This window comes from Solanum pennellii, chromosome 3 (assembly GCF_001406875.1).
Source record: "Solanum pennellii chromosome 3, SPENNV200".
NCBI classification, from domain to species: Eukaryota; Viridiplantae; Streptophyta; class Magnoliopsida; order Solanales; family Solanaceae; genus Solanum; species Solanum pennellii.
The window spans coordinates 16664248-16682424 of record NC_028639.1 but is presented as its reverse complement, the minus strand read 5'-3'; the positions used below and the strand labels follow the sequence as shown (position 1 = coordinate 16682424).

The following is an 18177-nucleotide window of genomic DNA, read 5'->3' as shown; positions in this document are numbered from 1 at the left end:
AAAAAAATAAAACATAAAAAATAATAATAATAAATAAATAAATATGATTGTTTTAAATTTTTAATTAATGAACACAAATCGAAAATAATAAAATAATTTTCAATAGATTTAAAATAAATAAGACTTTTTTGAATAGGTTTAAAATAAATGAGAGAATAAAGTAAAAAATATTTTTATTATTACTTTTAATGATATAATATTCAAAATTAAGTCAAGTCATGGCAAAGTCAATAAAGTGATGGTACTAGAACCACGGGACTCGAGATGTGCCTAACAATTTCCCCTCGGTCAACAAAATTCCTTACCCGGATTTCTAGTTCACATACCAATAAAATAAAGTCAAATTTACTTTTCATTAGGGATTTAAATAAGGTGACTTGGAACACCAAAACTCAATTCCAAGTGGTGACTCTGAATAATAAAGATTATCCCTTTTCAAAATATCACTTCAATTGGAAAAACTCTTTTCTCTTTTAAAACACAAATTCGTTTTGAGAAATTAAACAGGGCGTGACAGATGGCGACTCTACTGGGGAAAACCAGAATTCAAGCTTTTAATAATGATTTATGTATGACTATTATTTATTTATTTACATTTTTGGATATTATATTTATTTGTCTTAATGTGCTAATTTGTCTATTTATTTACTATTTTGATAATATTTGAATAGCATTATAACTGTTTTCACTCGTGCACCATTCTGAGTCTTTTATAATATCAATATTGGAATTACGATCGCACACCCCGCTTCTATCGAGATAGTCAGTGGATCTTCGGTCCATGATGAAGGATTTTTAGTCATACATGTTTAGGATGGGGTGCACCCATGTACAAAGCCGAAAAACACTGCTACCGGTACGTTGCTACTCCTTGACTCGAATTGTCCGCTCATTTTACAGCTAGTCTAGATACGTTTCTCCACAAGTGAAAATCGTAGTATAACTGAAACCTTCGGGCATGATATCCTTATTAGGCTCCGCTTTATTTGCATCATGTGCATTTAACTTAGAGAGACTTGGCATGGAGGCTCAGTCTGTCTAGGACAGAGACCTTTTCGTGAGACCATCATGTGCATTTTTTTGCTACTTGTTGCATCAGGTGGAAGACTATAACAAATGTTGACCGGCTTTTCGATAATTGACTAAAGGAAGAAATGTCTATTTTTACCCACTTTTAACAAATGATTCAAAATAAGATATTGAAAATAATATATATACACGTAACCCTCAATTTTATTTGTCTTAATGTGCTATTTTTACCCACTTTTATTTATTTATTTTGATTTTTTCTCATTTATCAAAATTGTCTCTTTATCCGGTCATTCTCTTCCGAAAACAACCTAAGCTTCCCCTAAATGAGTCAACATAATTCATTTTCAAAAGTATGACCACTTTAGGCATTCCGAATCATTTTTCTTTTTTTTCTTTTCTTTTTAACTATTCTGGCAAATCATTTCGAATTATCAAAATTTCATAAGTTAAATTTGGTTTTGAATCCCGGGTCTCTTGTTCCATCCAGGTAATCATGAGATTTATGAGGTGTGATAAAAGACCAAGGGATGAAGTAGTCGAAACGGTCAATGATCCCCAAGGTTCATGATCACAGATAAAACCCCCCAACAACTCATGGATTAGTGGAACGATATGCATGAGTCTAGGCGAACTCAAATATTCAAACATCTTCATTTCCTTACAGATATCATGAGATTTAGTCCTAATAGGGATTTGATTGAGGCTTTGATCCCGGTTCGGAATTCTACAAGCAATGTTTTTCGCTTCAGTGATTTTGAGTTGACGCTTATATTAGATAAATTGGGTGGTTACACAACGTTAGGAAAGGATCTCCAAACTAAAACACTGATAGCCCCAAGGAGTATCAGCGCGAACAAATTTTTGGAACCGATGCACATCATCCATCCTCATAAGGAGTGTTTTGATAATGGATTGGTTTCTTTGGAATTCTTGCACTCAAGATATGGAAAGAAAGAAAGATTTTCTGACTATGGGAAACAACTTAAAAATGGAAAACACCTCCCTACTTGGGAAAAACATTGACAAGAAGCATTCATGGTTGCATTTTTAGGAGCTATGGCTTTTCCAAAGAGGGATAAAAAAATCGATATTCGTCTGTCGGGAATAGTCACTGTTATGACCAAGAAAAAGAAACCCACTATCTTGCCAATGATGTTAGCTGATATTTATTTGCTTTGACTAAATGTAGAGAAAGGGGAGACCTTTTTGAAGGTTTTAACATTCTATTGCAAATGTGGTTTCTAGAGCACTTGTATCGCCATCATTTTGCGACAAATTTTAAATTCGATTGTACGAATTATATTTTGAATCACCCAGACAGAATGAAAGAATTAGCAGACAAATTGCCAAAAGGTGTTAAAGCATTGAGACATTATTTTTCTTAAATTGACTGTATGTAAGATTACATGGAACTATCATTGGTTCCTTGCGAGTGAGGCAATTGTTATGTCTTCCTACCGTCCATTCTTTGTTCTGACAGGCCTTCGCGGGTTCCAACCATAAACACCCTTGCAGGTGCTACGCCAACAAGGACAACAACAAATTTTGCCTAAGGCTGAGGATACACAGAATATCATATGGAAGGTGGCATTTGAAGATCGAGATCGAGAATCAAAAGCCCAAAATATTTAGGGTAGTCGAACTTTAAGTTCGAAAGCTATGGTAGATGATCACGTTGAAGGAGAAGTTGACCTCTTATACATCCATTGGTTCTTTTATCAAAACCCTCTCAAAGTAATGCCCGAAGGATTAGGGCGAGAAATCATAGATCGAGAAGAGGAAATTGAAGTAAGAATCAAGCAGGCCCGACTCGAGGTGGATAGAAATCATAGGTCTACTTTGGATATCCTAAGTAATGACGTAAAGAGCTTTAGAGAGGAGTTGACATAGCGTGATGCAATATTCATTGATTCATAAAAGTGTTGAAAAGAAGCATCTATCTACTATTCGAACCCTACAATGAAGATTTGGACATTGTCACGGACACTATGGAGCAACAGGAGGAATATAAGAGAGAAAAGACCCTCTTAATACATGCATAAGTCAGGTTACAAAAACAATTAAACGCTTGGATGGAATGATAAAGTGACATAACAAACCGTTTCACATTGTATCAAGCAGAAGTGGCAACCAAAATGGCATATCAAGTAAGAATGTGGTATAACACATTACATGGAAAGCTAGAACACCGAGGTGATCCAAAAAGCTAAAGAACTAATTTACTTCCTTCTCCCTACTGAACGAACTTGTATTGAGAATCCAAAAACTTATCTTCTTCATTAAGAAAAAATCACAAAATAAAGGAAGAGACTTCCTGTTATAATTAGAAACGATGTAAGAAACTGTAAATGTGAAGCACATTATAGTATATCCATAGTACTAGTTCCTCCTTAGTCTTTGTAAACCTAAATTTGTAACATTCATCAATTTCGTTACTTCAATAGGTTGCGTGGTTTATTGATCTTATGTTGCTGCTTCAACTAATGATCATAATAACTACTACTCTAGAACGAAATTAGATCAAGTTAGGGTTTGTGAAGATACAACTTTGGAATATGATGTTCAATACAATAACTTTAAAAAATTGTTGAGGTTTCATAAACAATAAATTTTTTTAAAAAATACACTTTTATTTTTTTTAAATTGTAGTAATTTAACAATACCAAGGACTAAGTCTAACAGGTACAAGAGCTACTAAGAGTAATAATAGAACTAAAATTAAAAGACACATCTCCTACAGTGCGGAAGGAAGAATCGAAGCTGTTGGAGGATTTCTTCGTCTTCAACTAATGACACATCACCAATTTGCATCAAGATTATGTCAAAAGACATAGCAAGAGTAGTATCACTACAACCACACATATTGGTAGGCATCATCGTTCACCCATCGCCCACCTCATAATATAAGAAAAGAATAATAAAATCATGTAGGAACCACTCGCTTCTCCACCCTTGCCCCTTTCTTAGAACTCATTCAACTTACACAAATACTTTGTCCTATTAACCATTTTCCCCAAATCGCCAAAACTTCTGGTTCTATTAGATCATAGACTAAACATGCTAACCCCGTTGAATAATCCCAAGCTGCTAACATCCCTTCGTACTAATCGATGGTGTCACACTCTTAAATTATTGCCACCTTATATACACCAACCCATATAGTTTATTCTTACCTCAATCTCTAGCCCTATCCCATTCTCTGTTGGTACTTACCCAGACGAACACCTCGACAATTAAACACCTCATAGAATCTATACACGTCACCACATGCTAACATACAGACAAATAGTTCTACCTACACCCTATCATCAAGGATTTATCTCACACACACAATATTGGATATAACATGCTTGACAATACACCTTTGTCACATGTAGTTGGTCCTCTAACAGAACCCAAACTCAAACTGTTAGGTTGCCAGAACGTGGCAATCCATCCCAAAGTTGTGTTGAAATGTGGAAATCTGATCCAATAGGTTGCCAAAACGTGGAAACCCAATCCAATAGTTGTGACAGAATGTGATAAACCAATCCTATAGTTATCTTGTGGAACGTGGCAATCCCATCCCCAATCACACACCACAATCATAATCACAAGTACATCATCAATATCAAGCATTTAAGTCATGATTTCATGGCAATAACAACTCATATACCTCATTTACAACAAATGTGATGAACATTGCAACATGCATACATATATAAGTATTATCATGAAGCACGAACAAACATATATCACACAAACATAGAGTCACAACCATTGCCTAAGAATTGTCACGCCCCAAACATACACCCTGGGCGGGACTGGCACTCAAAGACCATTGTTGGCCCCCAATTGAACCCTTGGCCTGGCCTTCTTAACTCAGCGGAAGACTTGCTTATCACAAACACATAATTTAAAAGCATTCTCATAAGATAATTTAAATACTGTCTTGGACAAAATAGCACTTAAGTCTCACACTGAAACATGCAAAGTATAAAATAAAGGAGAATTTGAAACTGATATAGTACCTTGTCTACGAAGTCTCTAAACTGACTGAGATGGATGATTGACATATTCCACTACATCCTAAAGCTAAACTACTAAAGAAAATAAAATTTATGTCCTCCGGAATGTAAGGAGGTTCACCTTTAAGGAGTACTTAGTCCCCCTTATAACTTTGAAGAAATGAACTCAACTCTTTCTCTTTACTTAACTTGAAACTTTAACTCTTAGAAAATACTTAGTTCCCTTATAACTTTTGAGAATTTAACTCAACTCTTTTCTCTTTGATCGACCTGTAACTTGAACCTTAAATCAAAGTTAAAATGTTTGTTTAAGACTCTTTGAAAACTCACCTTAAATCATGATCTCATTTTTATGGATGAATTCATGATGTTTAGATGTACTCTAGAGTGTTGGAATCAACTAGGAATGAGAGGTACATCAGTTAGGAACAAGTACAAAAAGATAGGAAAAGAACGGGGTCTTGGTGCTCTGAGAGGCGCGGGATTCCAGGGCCTGTCGAACAGACCCTGGTCTGGGGCGTTATGGAGGGCGTGGGGCGCCAGGGTCTGTCAGACAGAGCCTGCCCTTAGGGGCTCTGGCAGTGCGGCGCCCTAAGGGAAATCTGACGGTACTTCCGACTTTTCTTCTCAATTTTTCATCTCTAAAACCTTGTAAACTTCCATGAATCCCACCCCAAACACTTAGGATACCTAAATATCTCATTACCCAATAGATTAGACCCGAAAATAGTCTTGAAGAATGAATCAAAACTACTAGAAATCTGCCACAATTCAACCAACAAAACTTCATAACTTTTCATCAAGAACTTCAAGATTTTTATTCAAATAAACTCTAACTTGCTGTATTGAATCAAATTTGGGTTTGGGTGAAAGGATACGACACTGAATGATCTCACATACCTCGATCGGGATCACTCCCGACGAAATCCATGCAACGATCTTGGCGTTCCTTGGACAATTCTTGATCTTCCTTTCTTTTCTCTTTTTATCCCAAGCCCTAAAACTTTGTTAAACTGATTTGGGACTTAGTATTTACCCCTTAACCTTAAAACGAATTAGGAAATACTAGTGTGATAAGACAACTTTACCCTTACTAAAATTCGTATTGGATCTTTCCTAAGCTCAACAACTCAACTTTCGAAAGACATCTATCGCTCATACGACCTTGGATTTTTGCAAACTTGGAGGCTTTGAAAAATATCTTACCAAGGAATTTCCATCTATATAAAGAACTCATCCAAACTCTTCCTGAGCTGGAAGTTATGGCCCTTTGAAAATGACCAAAACTCACTTTCAAAAGCTGGAAATTCTCCAGATTTCCCTACTTATTTCCAAAAATGATTATTCTTGGTTTCTTAGCTTATTCTTAGTTAATTCAAGTTACGAGATGTTACAGTATTTCCCCCTTGGGAACATTCGTCCTCGAATGAGAATTCTTTCACTAAGCTAAGGGTAGTAACATCATTTCAACACTCAACAAACAAAAACAAGTAATAATATGCTTATACATAGCCTTATAAAGTGCTAAGAAGAGAATTTAGTACCTTCGTCTGCGTTCTCTCTAGAATCAAAGAGATGTATATATCTCATCTTCATGTCCCCTAAGCTTCCCAAGTCGCTTCTTCAACGAATTAGTTCCTCCAAAGGACTTTGACTAAGGACTTTGACTGAAGCAACTTCCTTTGTCCTTAACTTGGGAACTTGACGATTCAAAATATGAACCAAAACTTCTTCATAGCATAGGTTATCTTTAATCCCAACATTCTATGTTGGTATTATCAATAAAGGATCACCCAAACACTTTTTCAACATAGAAATATGGAATACCGGATGAACCGCCACTAACTCGTGGGGTATCTCCAACTCATAGGACACATTGCCCACTGTCTTGGAGATTTTATAAGGTCCAATTTGCAGGGGACTAAGTTTCCCCTTCTTACCGAACCTCATAACTCTTTTCATGGGTGAAACCTTAAGATACACAAAATCTTCTACCTCAAACTCTAATGACCTTCTCCTAACATTTGTGTAGGACTTTTGGAGACTTTGTGTCGTCTTTAACCTTTCTTGGATCACTTCTACCTTCTCCATATCTTGGTGAAATAGATATGGTCCTATCAACCTTGCTCCGCCAACTTCGAACCACCCAATAGGAGATCTGCATCTTCTCCCATAAACAGGTTCATATTGGAGCTATTTGGATGCTCGAATGGTAGTTGTTGTTCTACGCGAACTCAATGAGAGGTATATGATCATTCCAATTTCCCTTGAATTCAATCACACAAGATCTCAACATATCCTCTAAGGTCTGGATAGTACGCTCTGCTTTTCCATCTGTTTGAGGATGAGAAATAGTACTCAAATTACCTTTGAAGCCAAACCTTTCTGAAAAGATTTCCAGAATTATGCAGTACATTTTGCACCTCTATCTGAAATCATGGAGACCGGAACTCCATGAATTCTTACCACTTCTTGGAGGTACAACTTAGAATAATTCTCGGCCTAATAGGTAGTCTTTAACGACAAGAAATGGGATGATTTTGTCATATTGTCGATAATAACCCAAATAGAATCATGTTGGCTTCGAGATCTTGAAAAGCTTGTGACGAAATCCATATTAATCATCTACCACTTCCATTCCAAAATTTCTATATTCTGAGCTAAACCTTCAGGCCTTTGGTGCTCTACTTTCACTTACCGACAATTTGAGCACTTGGCAACAAACTCAACAATTTTCTTCTTCATACCTTCCCACCAATATACCTCTCTCAAATTGTGGTACATCTTGGTGGAACCCGGATGAATGGAATATTTGGAGCTATGAGCCTCCTCCAAGATCCTCTCTTGAAGTCCATCCACCTTAGGTACACACAATCTAGCTTGATACTTCATCACACCATCTCCCCCTTGTTCAAAAGCCAATACTCTTTGCTTATGGACACTTTCCTTGAAATCAAGAAAAATAGAGTCTTGGTCTTGCTTCTCTTTCACCTCTAACACTAATTATGACTCAACTCCATTAGTTACCACTATGCCTTCTTCTAGGGAATCCATAATCCACATTCCCAAACGTGCCAATTTGTGCACATCTTTTGCTAAATCCTTCTTTCCTTCTTCAACATGGGAAGTACTTCCCATGGACAACCTACTTAAGGCATCATGAACCACATTAGCCTTACCTGGGTGGTAAAAGATACTCATATCATAATCCTTGAGTAATTCCAACCACCTTTTTCTGTCCGAGGTTGAGTTTTTTTGAAGTGAACACATATTGGAGGCTCTTGTGATCAGTAAATATATCAACATGAACAACATATATGTATTTACGCTATATCTTCAAAGCAAACACTACTGTAGCCAATTCTATGACATGAGTTGGATAGTTTTTCTCATGAATCTTCAACTATCTGGAAGCATAAGCTATAACCTTGCCATTCTGCATCAACACACAGTCCAAGCCAACTCTTTATGCATCTTCATACACCACAAAACCTTGAGTACCCTCTGGTAATGTCGAAATTGAAACGGTAGTCAATCTTTTTTCAATTCCTGAAAGCTTTCTCACAAGCTTCAGACTATTGAAATTTGACTGTTTTCTGAGTTAGCTTGGTCAATGGAGATGAGATAGATGAGAATCCTTCAACAAATCTCCTATAATAGCTAGCCAAACCCAAGAAACTCCTTATATATCTTGGAGATGTGGGTATAGGCCAACTCAGAACTGCTTTGATCTTTTGAGTGTCAACTCTAATCCCTTCACCAGAAATAATGTGGCCTAAGGATGCCACAGACATAAGCCAAAACTCACAATTGGATAACTTGACATATAGATCTTTATCTCTCAAAGTCTGAATAACAATCCTTAGATGACTACCATGATCTTCTTCAGTCCTTGAATAAACTAGTATGTCATCAATGAAGACGATGACAAACAAATCTAAACAAGGTTAGAAGACTCTATTTATAAGATCCATGAACGCTGCAGGTGCATTTGTCAAACCAAAGGACATAACCAAATATTCAAAATGCCCATACCTTGTTCTAAAAGTTGTCTTTGGAATATCACATTCCCTTACGTTCAACTGAAGATAGCATGATCTGAGGTCAATCTTGGAAAAGCGAGAACCACCCTAAAGTTGATCGAAGAGATCATCTATTCTTGTAAGAGTATTCTTGATTGTCATCTTATTCAACAGACGGGAGTCTATAGACATCCTAAGGGACTCATCCTTCTTCCTAACAAAGAAGACTGGAGCGCCCCAAGGTGAGACACTTGGTCGATTGAAGCCTCTGCCTAACAATTATTTCAATTGATCTTTTCGCTCTTTTAACTCTACTGGGCCATTCTTTATGGCGGAATACAAATAAGATGAATATATGGGATGATGTCTATGCCAAAGTCTCTGTCTCTTTTGGAAGGGACTCCGGGCAGATCATTAGGAATGTCTTCTGGAAACTCACTGACTATAGGAACTTACTGAAGATAAGGTATCGTAACACTTGAGTCATTAACTGAGACTAAGTGATATATACACCCCTTAGAAATTAAAATGACCCTTCGGCACTGCTGAACTACCAGTCCACTCTATGAATGGCTCATTAGGAGTCTGAAACTTGACAATTCGAGTTTTGCAATCTATTGATGCATAACAGGCATGGAGACAATCCATACCTAAAATGATATCAAAATCTACCATATCTAACTCTATTAAATCAGACATGGTAATCTTGTGATTCATGGAAACTAAACAAACACAATAGACTCCCCAGCATGTGTAGAAACATAGAAGGGTTCACAAAGTTTTTCAAGATGAATCTCAAATTGATTTACAACATAAGGGGTTACAATAGACTTGCTCCTGGGTCTAAAGAAACATAAATGTAAAGACTTTGATCGTACCCGTGACAACATCTGGAGATTTCTCTTGTTCTTGGCAATTTTTGAGAGCATACAAGCGGTTTATTCCTCCGCCGGTACCTGAAGTAGCTCCCCTAGGTGCAACCCTGCATGGTGGAGCAACTTATGAAGACTGAGCTCTATTTCCTGGATTTCCACCACCTTAATTATTCTTGGGGAACTCTCTCATGAAGTGACCCTCTTGACCACACTTGAAACAACCTGTCTGGCCATTACGATAATCTCCTCGGTGGTTCATACCACACTTTAAACATGTAGGAGCACTACTTCCTCCTTGTGCCACATTACCTTGAGAGTGAGTGGGTCTCGCTTTGAAGTGATGTGAATTCTGGACACTATACTCACCTCAGTTTCTGGGCGCAGATGCACTAGAAGATGATGGTGCATGCCCTTTTGATTTCTGAAATTCTAGTCGACTTGAACCACCTTTCTACTGCGCAGACTCTTTCCCAGTATTTTATTTCTTGTTTCTGTATTCCTCTTGTCCTCAGCTTCTCCTCTTCAAATTGTTGCACATAGACCACAAGCCGGAATATGTCCATGTCACCTATCAACATGGAAGCCCTACCTTCTTTACTTGAAGCACGACCCAACTCGGCAACAAACAAACTCATTCTGCTCCTCATGTCCTTCACCATCTCCGGAGCATAGCGAGACAGTTCGGTGAACTTGAACCCATACTCATGAACACTCATTGAGTCATGTTTCAAAGAAAGGAACTCCCGTACCCTTCCTTTCTTCAGTTCGCAAGGAAACAACCTCCCCACAAAGGCTTCTTCGAAACAAGCCCAACTTTGATGTGGTGCGCCCTTGGCTCTACCATCCTTCCATTGATCAAACCAGGTTCTAGACACACCCTTCAATTGATATGATGCTAATTCAACCCTTTCAGCATTCACCACATGCATCAACTCAAATATCTTCTTCAACTCTTCCGCAAAGTTTTCCGGATCCTCAATAATACTTGATCCGGTGAAACTAGGAGGATTCATTCTCAAAAACTCACGAACCCTCGAGATGTCATCCCCTTCCTGTCAAGAACCTCTCAATTGCCCGACTTGGTTAGTCACCACTTGGCTCAACATCCGAATAGATTCTCGGAACTCATCATTGGTAACCTCTCATTGGGGTTGCACATCTGGTGCATTTGGGACCTCTTGTTCCTCAATATTTCTTCGGAATGGCGACCTCTGACTGCTCTTCGTGGATGCATGATGAATCTAAAAATATGTGTAAGCACGATATAGAGAGAGACTTTTAGAGATAAACTCTTCGCACGAAATTAAGATGAAAGAAGTGAAACATTCCTAAGTGTTGTAGCCTCCTAATCATAGATGTGGCGCACTTCACGACTTCATAGGCTCTCTAGGAATCTTGAACTCTCTTTTTAGATACCAAGTTTGTCATGCCCTGTGTTACACCCTGGGCGGGACTGGCATTCGAAGACCATTGCTAGCCCCCAATCGAACCCTTAGCCTGGATTTCTTAACTCAGCGAAAGACTTACTCGTCTCTGACACATAATTTAAAAGCATTATCGTAAGATAACTTAAATCTTTTCTTGTCCAAAATAGCACTTAATCTCAATATTGAAACATGCAAAGTATAACATAAAGGAGACTTCAAAACTAATCTACTGCCTTGTCTACGAAGCCTATAAGCTGATTGAAATGGATGTTGTGACAAATTCCACAACATCCTAAAATTAAACTACTAAAGAAAATGAAATGGATGTCCTCCGAAATGAAAGGAGGCCCACTACTGACTCTGGAGCTCAATCTGGATCAACGAAGTGCTACGTGCTAATCCTAGTTACCTGCATCTGCATCATGAAAAGAAGCATGACAACTTGCATCAGTACATGGAATGTAAGAGTATGCTAGTTGTAATGCTAAACTCAACTAATAATTTTTTAATGGAGTAAGGATGAATTTACCTTGACTCTACTCAACTCATAAACAAATCAATATATGGCAATAAGGATATACGCAACACATATATACAACTGATAAAAACAGTGTAAAATCTTAGTTCATTAAAGATGAAACAATAATAAACTCAACTTTACTTATAAATGAAAATAATATAGTTCCTGTGGAAGTTTCTCTAACCGAAAACCATCACTATGAGGCTAAGTGATGATACAACGCCTCCACGCTCGCAGAACTGTCCTATTCTTTGTCGTAGCATAGGACACCCTCAACCTAGTGGATCCACTGGCTAAAATTATGTGATCATCACAAAATTATGACATGTTAATACCCATGATTATTACATGGTTTACATGGGGACTTGAGTTATATGAACTCTCATTCCCACATCGGTGCTCAATACTACTCACAAAACATACTTTAGCTCATAATTGTTGTAAAACATCCTTCCTTTGGGTTGATATAATTTAGTGAAACTTTAGCTTTAAAAACTCCTCTTTGAAAAAAAAAATCGTTCCCCTCTTTAATTGAAAACTCTTTTGAAACTTCTTAGTTCCTTTTAACTTAAATGTAAAACATTTTTCAACCTTTAAGGAGTACTTAGTCCCCCTTATAACTTTAAAGAAATGAACTCAACTCTTTCTCTTAACTTAACTTGAAACTTTAACTCTTAGGAAATACTTAGTTCCCTTATAACTTTTGAGAATTTAACTCAACTCTTTTCTCTTTGCTCGACTTGTAACTTGAGCCTTAAATCAAAGTTAAAATTATTGTTTACGACTCTTTGGAAACTTTAAGAACTCACTTTGACTTGCTTCTTAAATTTTGAACACGAACTCTAAACTTCCTTGACTTTGATCTTAGCTTCCCTTTTGAATTGGATTATTAATTCAAGGATCATGATCTCATGTTTATGGATGATTTCATGATGTTTAGATGTACTCTAGAGTGTTACAATCAACTAGGAATGAGAGGTACATCACTTAGGAACAAGTACGAAAAGATAGAAAAAGAATGGGGTCTTCACTGGGTCTTGGCGCTCTGAGAGACTCGGGATGCCAGTGCCTGTCAGACAGAGCCTGCCCTGAGGGGCTCTGGCAGGCGCGGCGTCCCAAGGGAAATCTGACGCGACCTCCGACTTTTCTTCTCTATTTTTAATCTCTAAAGCTTTTAAACTTCCATGAATACCACCCCAAACACTTAGGATTGCTAAATATCTCATTACATAATAGATTAGACCTGAAAACAGTCCAGAAACATCAATAAAACTACTAGAAATCAACCACAATTCATCCAACAAAACTTCATAACTTTTCATCAAGATTTTCATCAAAAAATACTCTAACTTTCTGTATTGGATCAAATTTGGGTTTGGGTGAAAGGACCCAACACTGAATAAATGATCTAAAATACATTGATAGGGATAACCACCGACGAAATCCACATAATGATCTTGACGTTCCTTGGACAATTCTTGATCTTCCTTTCTTTTCTCTTTTTCTCCTAAGCCCTAAGCGTTCTATAACTTTGTAAAACTGTCACATCCCAAAACCCCACCATAGAAGATATGGCATTCTAGGAATGCAACCGGCATTCTTGACCTCTCGGTGGTCTTGTACAAACCCTTTCGTATCGTTCATCGCATATAAAATATATGAAAAGTAGTGCAGAATTAAAACTTTTCATAAACATTCTATGAGTCTTTAAAATATCTTTCATATAAAATCATAGGAAAAACTAAGTCTCATTTCATCAAATCTTAGACACGAGAATACTTTGGGACAAGGACCATATATAATACGAATATAAAAACACTTAGTCTATTATAATACTGCGATAAAGAAATAAAAGACATTTATTCCCTCGAGTCAAAGAGGACATACTTCAACTTCACTTGAATGACGCTATGATCCAAGTCTTGTTTCCCAAATGCTCCTCACATACCAATCACTATAGAGATAGATAAAAGCATGGAATTAGTACAACCACATTACTAAGTATGTCATAATGCATAAAATCATGAAAACAGACATTTATTTGAAATATGCATCTTTTTCATTAAAACATCATATTATAGTCATAAGAATAACACTTAACACCATAGAAACACATAAGAAATCACTTAATCAATTTAGTACATTTTTTAGGAATATTACGCTGATTCATGTCAAATTACAGTGAATTATAGTCATTGTTACAGTAAATTCTTTCACTCTTACAGTGAACCTATCAACTTCACTTTGGATACTTTCTAGCATGCAATTCCCTCAATAAAAGCTATCCTTAGACTCACTTAAGTAAGACAAAGAGAGACCGCCCATACAACCTCTCTAGGCACACCTAAATGATCCTTAAGACCACCTATAATGAGATCAACACATACTTTCAGGATATCAAACATATGAATATGAAATTCTTCTACCAAAGGTGATTCTAAGTCTCACTTGAGTGAGTTGTGAAGCGATCGCCCATAAAATACCTTACACCCAAACTTAAAAGATTCTATAGACTATCTAAGATAGAATCCTTCTCACTTAATACATCAACACATAGATAATATGACATTCTCTTTCCTAAGGCTATAAAAATCTTACTTAAGTAATCATGAAGATAACGTCCATGATTGACCTCTTCAAGATTACCTAATTAATCCTTAAGACTACATAAGGCTTAGATCACGTCTACATAATTAACCATCTCCCTAACTAGAGTCATTCTTAATACTTATCTAGGTAAGATACAAAGTGACCATTCCTATTCCCCCTTCACACCTTAACTAGACAACCCTTAACTACTCTAGATAAGTACTTATTCCTTTAACATGCTTTCTTAACTTAAGTGTTTACATTCATTAATTCATTTAACACTCATTCATCACATAAAGACATTCAAGTAATGATCTTCGACAAGATCAAGGGACTCTAACTAACACCTTCAAAGCTTATTGTGCAATATCTAGATAGCGTCTCATACCACCACCTAAACTTCATAAAACTTCTCTAATTCTAGTAGGTATCCCACATAATGAGAATAGGCAATAACCGACATAGATCATGATAGCTAGACATGTAATCAGGAGTTCAAACCTACTCCGATGAGGGTATTCTACATGCGAAGGGTAGAATTATGACACATCCCATTCAAGCACATGGTTAAGAAATATGATGGGCTTTTATGCACTCTAGTCTCATTCTCAAGTAGAGCTACATTTTACTCTAGTCTCCTTCTCAAGCCGATCTACTTCCCATAATATAGTCACTCGGTGCTAGCCTTTTTCTCATAGAGTAATTGATATTAAAGGTTCATACAAAGGGGTTCCATATCTAGTTCATAACCGAATCACATTCACCCTACCAAAGATGTCCACTAGGGCTACCTTACAATGGCGATACAGATAGCTCATTATGACTTTCCTAATTATGATATGATGTCGTTCAAGCCAATCAAACCTAATCCCACCATTCTTTTAAAAGAAGGACACCATTACGACTCTTCGACTTCAACATTCATAACCTTAACATCATCTAAGGCCTCACATATCATTCATTCATACATGAAAAGGGTGCAGTAAGCCTACCGAGTCAAGACATCTCATATTACCATATCATTCATATATGTATCAAGTAAGGGACACAAGTCTACCAAAACAAGACATACTTGATCACATATAACATATCATTCTTTTAATCACTTAGGAATAACCCTTATCATCTTTATGTCATCCTATACATTACCATATCATCATCAATATAACCTTCATTGACTCATATATTCGAGTAGGGACAATCATGCATCAACTCTAAGACTACACACTTTCACTTCCATCATAAATTACCAAAACTTTTCAGGTTTACTAATGATATAAGACGCATTTATATGCCTAACAACCATATTATTCCCTTATATATAGCCGAGTGAGAACTTTTTTGGTGGTTAGTCAAGTATTCAGAGTCGTTTTGATTCCGCATCTTCTAACTAATATGATTAGATGTTTCAGGCCGAAGATCATTGATAAAGGAGCTGAATTCAGGCCCAGGATCAAAGGTCGTAAATCAGAAGAAAAAGTAACAAAAAAGAAGAATCAAGAATCTGAAAATTGCACTGGCAAGAAGCACCCCCACGTCGCGGAGGCACTCCCCCCAATCTGTGAAGGCACTCTCCAAACCAAGGGATTTCTTGATGTGGGCGCGTTGCGGAGGCAGTTAATCTATGCAGAAAACGAACTCCCCATAATAGGGGAGTCCCATATAGAGTCGTGTCGTGGAGGTCATTCCTTTAATGAGAAGAATTAAGCAAGGGAACATGTCCGCATTGCGGACCTGGACACAAAAATCATCCAACGTGTTTATTTTGGACTATAAATAGTTTAAGTGTCTCTTATTGCACACTACACTTTCTTAAAAAACTGGAGCTAAGGCAAAAGACGACTTTTGTACTAAATTCTAGGGTTTTTCTTCTCCTTCTTCATCTTGGTAAAGACTTGTATGATTCTAATACATTCCATTTTGTTATTTTGTATCATGAGTAACTAAAATCCCTTGTCCTAGGGTTGTATCTATGAATGATGGCTTCATGTTAATTTGTTTCTTATGTGAGAAGGGTTGTTGTCTATTTTGTGCTTACATTCTCATTTCATTATTTTAATTCTTGATGAACATTAGAATAGATTTAATGTCCACTCTTGAACTCAGAAAATGAATAGAGGGATAGACCAATGAATGCAAGAGGTGTGACTAGAGTGAGTTCTAGATTGCTTTATGGGTAGGATAGCTTTATACCTGTGCACCACATTTGGTTGAAATGCAAGAAGAATATTTAGTGAACTTTTATCGGTTCATACCTAACCCTTTCGAATATGTATTTAGGTTGTCAATAATAGTAGGCGATTAGAGATCGGAAGATTATGATCATAAAATGAACCTTGTCAATCAGCAATAAGTTAACCCTTTGAACCTTGGGATAGAAACACATTGAACCAGAATTCGAATCTGCTACAACCCTGGGATGTCTTTCCAACTTTTGAAGTTACTTTGTTGAAATCATTTACTTATGGTAGCTAATTCTTGTTAAGGTTGAGGTAGTAGTTTAAACAAATTTCTTAATTTAATGAATACCTAAGTGAATTTAGATAGTCATTGTAAATTGTTATTAACTTATTTGAAGTTCCTTAGGTACAAACGTTAGACTCGAAAGAGTCTATTTACAGCTTAAGTGACCACGTGCACTTGGGTGCGATTTTGGATGCAACAAGTTTTTGGCGCCGCTGTCGGGGACTTCTTAATCGACAGATATCTAGTTTCTGAGTGTTTAAATTATTGCTACAAGTGTTGAAAACTTTATCTTGGCTTCTCATTTGTGCAGGTTATGTTATGTTTTTGCACTAGAAAACAAATAGGATTTTGTAGAGCCTCTGTCTGAATCGGAGAGAATCATACACTACCGGAGAAGGCGAAGAAGGCAAAACCGTCCCGGTCCTTGTGTTGTCAGGCAACCTGAAAACCTACATTAGATGGAAGACCAAGAACCACCGGTGATGATGGTAGAAATGAAAGTAAGGGATGCGATAATCCCACATACCACCAATGTTACTTCAAGCATTAAGAAGCCCGCGCTGGGTGAGAGGTTCGAATTGAAGCATAACATCATGCAATTATTGCACATGAATGGGCAGTTCACTGGTCCATCGCATAAGGATCCATGAGTGTATATACAGAACTTCCTCGAGATCGTTGACACTTACACTCCAGCGGGAAAGAAATCTAATTATGTGCGACTCACATTATTTCCCTTCTCTCTGCTTAGGGAAGCAAAAAGATGGTTGATTTCTGAGCCCGCAATTTCCATAACAACTTGGGATGATCTAGCAAAAAAATTCTTGATATGGTTTTTCCCATCCAGTAAAACAACAAAATTGAGAAGTGATATTCTGAGCTTTCGACAAAAAGGAGGGGCGAATTTGTAACAAGCGTTGGATAGGTTTAAGTTTCTACTATTAAGTTGCCTACATCATCATCAAGCTAACGAGGTGTTACTACATACCTTCATTGAGGGTTGGAGCCAAATATAAAAAATTTACTTGATTCTGCTGCAGGTGGACAAGCTTTGGAGAAGACATATGCTAAGTTGTTTACATTGCTTAATCGAATTTCACAAGGTAACCCTGAGCGGAATGGTTGAGGAGTGAAGACGGTCGTATAAAAGACTGCCAGAGTTTTGTAGATGGACGCAGTCACAACTTTGTCCGCTCAGATTGCATCAATGCAAAACATGATGAACACTCATTTCAGCAA

The 18177-nt window shown here is 37.1% G+C and overlaps 1 pseudogene; it reads right to left on the bottom strand.

Moving 5' to 3' along the window:
• Nucleotides 1-6662: 6662 nt before the first annotated feature.
• On the bottom strand, nt 6663-10595 carry LOC107013231 (annotated as a pseudogene).
• Between the last annotated feature and the right edge of the window lie 7582 nt (nt 10596-18177).